The following is a 7,903-nucleotide window of genomic DNA, read 5'->3' on the forward strand; positions in this document are numbered from 1 at the left end:
TACACTACAAAAGCTATTTTCGGCCATATATTGGTGAGTAATGTCATGGTTCGTCGACATTGGTCGGTTCAAGTGCTTCATCATACAAAAAAAGTTGGGATGCTGCCGGATGAATTAGCTTGGGTTCAACCGAAAACCGGATAGTGGTTTCTTTATAGACTAAGACCACACAACCACATTGAACATGTACCAAAATCCATATTTTTTATTTAGCAAACCAAGAAAGGTAAAAAAGTCAAGCTAAGATTTAGCCGTTTCGGTTCTAAACCGGAGAAGCAAAGACAAACTCAAGAAAAGATCTGTTGCAAGACTTTAGAATTTTTATATATAAATGTTTCCATTCCAAAGTTTTTCCTTTTTTCCAAGCTGAAAATATTCGTATAGATTTATGTTTTGTATCAGAAGAAAACGACGGTTTGTTTGATGGTGATAATGACGTCATTACAATAGGTTCACTGACTTTTTCAACAGACTAATTATATGAGTTTTTGAGGATTAAATGTGGCTTGTATATTTGAATTTGTTCATAATGTTTTGTACTTTCGGTTTAACTTTGTAGAATTGTTGATAAAATAAGATAATTTTTTTTTACTAAAGCAACAATAAAAGAAGTACTTAAATTCAATAAACTATTAAGTAGGAGCTACCACGAGATTTGTTTTCCATGCAAAATAATCAATTGCGTGATCGTGGAATAGTTTTATGTTGGAAAAAGTCTTTGACGGTGACAAAAACTCATTAAATATGTACAAGCACTAAGAGCATCTCCAGTGGGGAGTACTCTATGCGTTGCTTTTCTATTTGAAGCCAAAAAATAAATAAAAAACCCATAATATTGTCCAATTATTTGAGAATCGTTTCTACAGGAAGCAACGTGGAAGCAACCTTTCTCTCTCGTGTTAGGTTTTGGTTGGTTGTTGGATAAATATAATTTTTTTTTTCTTTCACGACCTCCTCTCTCCTTTCTCTCTCGATCTTAACGGTGATGGATTCGCCGATTCAACTCCGGAAAAATTTCCGATGATGGTAACGTTGACGTTGTCTCCGTTGAAGATGGTGTTGTTTCTCTCAAACTCCAAGGTTTGCTCTCTTTATTATTTTTGGATTTCAATTACAAAAAGTTCAGATTTTGGAGTTAGGTTATTGCTGATTTTGTTCGAAAAAGATTGAAACTTTTTGGAGTTGTTGGAATCTGTCACTGATCAGCCTTCAGATTTATTGAATTTATATGCTCTATAGTACTCTGGAGTCGAGTTTTTGATAAAGAAGTAAAGCAGATGACCGTTGAGGTGAGTGAGGCTCCTTTTAAGAGTGGCAATGGTGAAGCCAATCCAAAGAGAGTGGCAACGGTTTACATACTGCATGATGGGGATTGCGTTTGACTGTTATTGATACTTCTCTATCCCCTGATCAACGAAATATGATTTTATCTGGAAGCGATGATAATATCTGCAAGGTGATTGTTTTTGTTGCTGCGTTGATTCATTGGGAGAGATAAGCTCTGGTTTATTGCTGGTTTTGTCTCTGCAGAATCAAGAAGAAAAAGCCTGTGGCAATTGCGATCAATATGGCCATTGCGCTCAATATGGCCATTGCGCTCATTTGAATCAAGCATTGCTCTGTTTACTCTCTCTACAAAAACGTTCACAGCAAGCGAAATAGTGAAAGCTACTAATAACTTTGATGAATCGAGGGTTCTTGGTGAAGGTGGATTCAGACGGGTTTACGAAGGTGTTTTCGATGATGGAACTAAAGTAGCAGTTAAAGTATTGAAGAGAGATGACCATCAAGGTAGCCAAGAGTTCTTGGCTGAAGTTGAAATGCTTAGCCGTCTTCATCACAGAAACCTTGTGAATTTAATCGGTATTTGTTCTGAAGATCGTAACCGTTCCCTGGTTTATGAACTCATACCAAATGGCAGCGTTGAATCTCACCTCCACAGTATGTTTTTTTTCCAGACCTCATATATACCTATGGTTTTGGTTCCATTTGGTTTTCTTATTTTTGAAGCTAATCTCTTGTTTTCTTTATGTTTCTTGTTAAGGGATCGATAAAGAATCTTCGCCGTTAGATTGGGATGCTCGGTTGAAGATAGCTCTTGGTGCTGCCCGTGGTTTAGCGTATTTACACGAAGACTCTAGCCCCCGAGTTATACACTGAGACTTCAAGTCCAGCAACATCTTGCTTGAACAAAATATAGATGGTTCTCTCTCTTACGCACTTTGAGCCTAGTTGATCTTTATCTATCCTCGTCTTCTTAGCTTGTTGTTTAATACTTTTACAATATTGGTTGTCTTTCTTTTTCAGTTATCAGCTTCCTGCTAGTTCCAATTCTAACATGACTAGTAATCATGGTGTTGCGAGGAACTACTGAAGTCTATTGGTAGAGAGAAGTAGCTCAATCGTGGACGCCAAGCCTCCATTGATGTTTTCGAACTAGTCAGGCAAGTCAGACCACATCAAACCAACAAAAACTTTTGAAAGTGAGTTTTTTTTTACTTACAATCACTCAATACATTCGCTTCAATTCCCCATCCATATATGAGACTCAGTTTTTTTTGTTTTGTTTTTCCTGCTTGTGCTTCTCTAGATGATGGAGATATTATTAAGGATGATGCTGAGTCGTGGAGTATGGATTCGTCAGCTCCACACCTTCTTTCTCATTCATTCTTAATCCTATTTTCCTGCATCTCTTGCTTTATCAATGTCTGGTCTATATATGTGTTTTGCTTGTTTTTGATTCAGATTCTGCCAAAAAAAATAGCTTCTTTGATCATTATACAACATTTAACTTTTTTCCTCTTCTTTCTTTCTTTCTTTTGATTTTGTAGTTTAAGAAACATTGATGGGATTTCTCGAGTGGAAGGTTGTTTTATTTAAAGTTTTTAGTGACTTACTTTGTTTAGATTAATATTAATTATATTATTAGTTTAATTGTGAGTAACTTATATGAGTTGCTCTAGTGGAAATGGTCTAAACAATAATAACTTAGCAGTTAAATAAATTAGCCATATCAAAAAAACAACTCAAAATTAGCCAATATTATAATGTGATATTGTCATGCATACGTGCAAAGATACAAAATATTAATATATTTTTGCATAGTCACTTGAGAAACACCTATAGTGAAATAGTTTATTTAAACAATACGTCTTCTTGTCTACAAAGAATCAAAGATACGTCGATACGTGTTAATTTAAATATGAAAGATCATTAATACATAGTTTTCCTTGTTTATTCCTCCGAATTAATATCCACCAAATTCACCCTATGTTCAAACACAACATATTGCAAGTTATGTTGTTATGCATGTCAATTATAACTTGTCACATCTTTTCTGGGGTCATAATTTGTTGTTCTACTTGAACTAATTCGATCAATTTTTTTTCAACCATTAATATCTAGGAAAAATAATCTCATACTTGAGAATTTTGGTCACCGATTCAATGTTTATTTTAATAATTTATTACAACTTTGATTTAGTTAAATAACTTAAAATTAAGTTATGCTTTTAAAAAGATGTAAAGAAAAACAAGGGTAACCTCAACTAAAAAAATATATAAATCACTAAACTGAAATTAAAACATTGCAAATATAACAACAACGCGTACCTCGATAAAGTTCACCCTCATGATATATATTTTTGGTGAAATAATAGCTTAACTTCGAACATGAACTCGGTTTCATTTTTGCTTTTTTCTTTCAGAAATTAGTTAAGCATTCAAACCATATACATATTAACTTCATAAAACATTCAATCCCCCTATTTAATAGATAGTTATGGGAATATATATTTCGAAGTATTCACATTGAGGGACCAAAAAAGAAGAGAACTGGTCCCCGAAGCAATAATTAGGAAACAACTTTGGTTAAGGGGCAAACATATATACCACTCTCTGTTCCATTCAATCATATATAGATAAAATAAATAAAAATAAAAATATATATGTGGATATGTAGAGTTGGACCACACTGTGAACAAGTCTGCAAGAATGTATAAAGAAGGGAGAGAGTGTGAGATCATGAGTAGTGTGAAGCAGTTTCTAGTTTCAAGTTTCAAGAACACTTACTAAACCCTAAAGCTCAAAACTCTGTACTGTCTCAGACATTTATCAGATCTCTCAGATTTTTCCCTTTTTCCCACAGTTATGATCACATTGGTTTTTTCTTCTTGTATTCTCTCTTTATCGGTTATGATTTGATTTGTTTTATTATTTTATGTATCTCTCCTCTCCTTAAAAACTTAACATAGGTGATGCTCCTTTTATATGTTAGAAAGTATTTGTTGATAATTACGTTTTAATGCATTATGCATAGCAATGAAACTCTGCCCTACTACTAAAAGTTGTTTATCATCGTAGATTTACAATGTTTCTACTCTTTCACACAAATACTAAGACATTTTATTCGCTTTCAAATCTTATAGATGTGAATCATTTTATCGCTCTGTCCATCTTTTTTATAAAAAGGTCTGAAGTGATGACGTCAAGCATCAGTGGAGGGTATTTTCGGAATATCAAAAAGAGGAAGGAAAAACAAAAAAAAGGATTGTTTGTGGAATTTTTGGTATGAAACGGCGGAAAGAGCTTCCGTTTCGGGTTGGACCACTTGCCCCCTTTTTAAAACATGTTTTATAAGCCCACTCTCATAAATCATGGCGCGTGTTTTGTCATACATATCTGTCTAACCCCAATTTTAATATTATAAGTTAGTTTTCATAGTGTTTAGTTATATACTATCTTCTGTAATTTGAACACAGTTATATAGGAAAACTGAAATAATAATTATTAGAAAAAGGGAATTACATATAAATTGTAACGTTAATTAGTTTCACTGTAACAGCTCCCTAGAGGATATATCTTGTTTTGAAATGAGTTGAATTCTTAGAAATGGGCGCGTGGGAGATGATATATCTTGTTTTTTACTTGGACAGGAGGACATATCTAGTTTCATTTAAATGTGTAAGAATTAGAGAAAATAAAAAAGAAAAATGGTCCCAAAAAAAGAGGAAAATCAATTAAATGCAATTTTTTTGGTGGAATGAATTTAATTAAAGAAGAAAGAAATTAGAAAGGAAGAAGAGAAAATGGAGGACCACTTAATCACACCCCTCATGCACAATCCCTTAGTTTGGGAACAATTCTTATAAAACATTTATAATTATCCCAAATTCTGAAACTATGTATATATATTAGTTTGTTTGTTATTAATGTGAAAATCCCTCAAAGTTTTCGAGTATATTCTTATCCTGTACTGCCTTGATAGTTTATAATTAACACATGCGACGTATTTACTATAAAATTTAATGTAAATGATTCATTTAGAAAAAGTTGGTAAAGATTAGAGTTACACGTTGGATTTTTCGACTTCCTTGGCATGAACTTGATGTATATGTTTATACTATAATTAAGATACTCAATGTGAGTATTCTACTACACAAGTAATATCAAAATTTTGTGGTATTGTTGGTTATAAGTTATACTCAAATTTGTCATTTATAAGAAAACTCACTGGTTTATCCATCCAATGAAAAGAAGTAAGCTTTTTGGGTGATTCTATTAAATATTGTGTTGTTAAATAACTACAAACACAGTGTCGTCTTTGTCTCTTCCATGTATCTTTTTTAATGTCCTCTTTTACAACTTGGCTTTATGTTTAACTAATCAAAAGCTATCCTACTTAGAAAGCTATTCAATTAAATAATTAATTAACTTCTTAATATATAGTATTATTGCACTTCAGTTAAGTAATAAGTACATATACGTTCTTTTTCTCCAATGTGGCGTTTGACTTATTTTTTGATTGAACGATCGAGCTCGCATAATCGCATTTGCATGTAAAGAATGTTGTATGTCTTTTTTTTTGGATTGCCAAGATGTCTTCTATCTAAATTAGAAAGAAAGGAAAAGTGTCAAATTTATTTTATCAAATAATATTTTTAAAATAATTATTAATAGACATTTAAATGTAAATAAATTTTTTTTTTTTTTGTATCTCTTTGTCAACGATGTTTAATAAAACTTTGAATATTGTTCTTTCTTCTGCGTATATAGTTGGAAATCAAACGGATATATTTTTTGTTTTGTACTCTCTGGATTAGTTAAATAGAGTTAGTGACCGACTAACAACATACTATTAAATGAAAACACAACCGTTTGTTTAATATGCTATCGTCAATCTAATACAGTAATATTAGTATATTACTCTTCCACGTACTGTGCAAATCAAATGGTTTTGGTTTCCTCACTAATTTACATAAAGGACTATAATGGCGTTATTCTGCTATAAGTTATGTATAACTTTTATTACCATTGTTTATTTATTTAAAGTTTTGACATGGATTGGTTTAATAGTTATTGTTAAACAGTAGAGAAGTGACACTGAGACATATCTGAGAAAAGCCTGAACTCAACTCCTACTTCTGGTTTGATTTCTTGGGATTCGCTCCTTTCATTTATTTACCTCTCCATCTGTACAGAAACATATATCTATATATATAATATGTATTGGTATGTTATTTCCTAAGGTTATTTCTCTAGCTATAAGAAAGATGAAATATATATTTTTTCTTGGTAAACAGATGAACTAATTTGTTATCTTAATATTTAAATTAGTATAATTTAATTATACTTCTCAAGCGAACTTTTTTTTGTTTGCTGAGAGTTTATCTAATGGGGAAATTCTTCTGGCGAAATGAATCATGGTGCTATTCATTTTTATATAATTAACTTTTCATAAAAACAATCTGTAGCAAAATAGCGGAGGCATACGTCTATACGTACGTGTATTATATATTCTAAATATACATATAGAAAGGGATACCGTTTGTACAAAATAGTAGTTATATTTGTACATTCACGTGACTGGCTAAATCATTTGTAGAATTAATATTATTTTCATTTGAAAAACCATCGTTCAATGTTTATGCCTCATAAAATTGTTTAAAAACTAGTTTACAAAAATATTTCAGGGAATATCTCATTGTTGCTTACTTGCTTACATAAAAGCAAAGGGTAACTAACAACAAAATTGATAATATCATAATATATTGTATACATCAATATACTGATATAGTGATACATGCATACCCATATTACACGTATATTTTTTCTAATCATTCTTTTCCGAACCACAGGACCCAATATGTACGTATACATGTCACGTATATCCTTATTTGAATAGTCTTGTAATATAAATTTTCAAATTAGTAGGTTCATAATAATTGAAGGAAGAAAATAATAAATAGAGGGAGACACCACCTGTATAGTATTTTCCTGGTCAGACTTAATATTACGAACGTCAAAGAAGAAGAAAATAAAAACCATTAATAAGACTTATGTTTCAATTATATATTTATACACAATTACAAAACAATTAACCAAACTTAAACTAAATGTATAATAATTGACAAGCTTTTTGTGACACCAAAAAAAAAAAATTGAAAAGCATTTATATGCGGAAAAAATCAGAAAATAATATTATTAAGTTTTTTTTTTTTTTGGAAAAGAAAAAGCATTTTGACCCACTTGTGATATATAGATATATATAGAGAGAGAGATTAAAACATTGATGGCTAGCTATTGAGTCTATGGGGGAGGGTCATGATCACCTATCTTCTGATCTCTGAAGAGATACCCATCTGATATTTTCTCTTCCGAGGTTTTATTTTTTATTTTTACCAATTTATAACTTTTTTTTGCCTGTAGTACAATTTACAGACCCATACTAAAAGAAAAATTAAATTTTGTCAAAGTACAAAACAAAGAGAGAGGTGAAGCCACACAATCTCTTTTCTTCTCTCTCTCTATCTCTCTCTGTTATATCTCTTTTCTTCTCTCTCTCTCTCTCTCTGTTATATCTCTTCTGTTTAGTTCTTTTATTCTTCTTCTTCTTCTTCTTCGTC

The 7,903-nt window shown here is 31.5% G+C and overlaps 1 long non-coding RNA gene across 2 annotated transcripts; it reads left to right on the top strand.

Moving 5' to 3' along the window:
* LOC104724510 lies at window positions 907-2,894 on the top strand. Of its 2 annotated transcripts, none has more exons than XR_757699.2 (5): window positions 907-1,080; window positions 1,214-1,941; window positions 2,045-2,203; window positions 2,308-2,483; window positions 2,591-2,894. It is a non-coding gene; the product is annotated as an uncharacterized LOC104724510 (long non-coding RNA). The 2 variants fall into 2 exon arrangements; XR_757698.2 differs by having other exon boundaries at window positions 909-1,080; window positions 1,240-1,941.

The sequence above is a fragment of the Camelina sativa genome, chromosome 11 (assembly GCF_000633955.1).
Source record: "Camelina sativa cultivar DH55 chromosome 11, Cs, whole genome shotgun sequence".
NCBI lineage: Eukaryota > Viridiplantae > Streptophyta > Magnoliopsida > Brassicales > Brassicaceae > Camelina > Camelina sativa.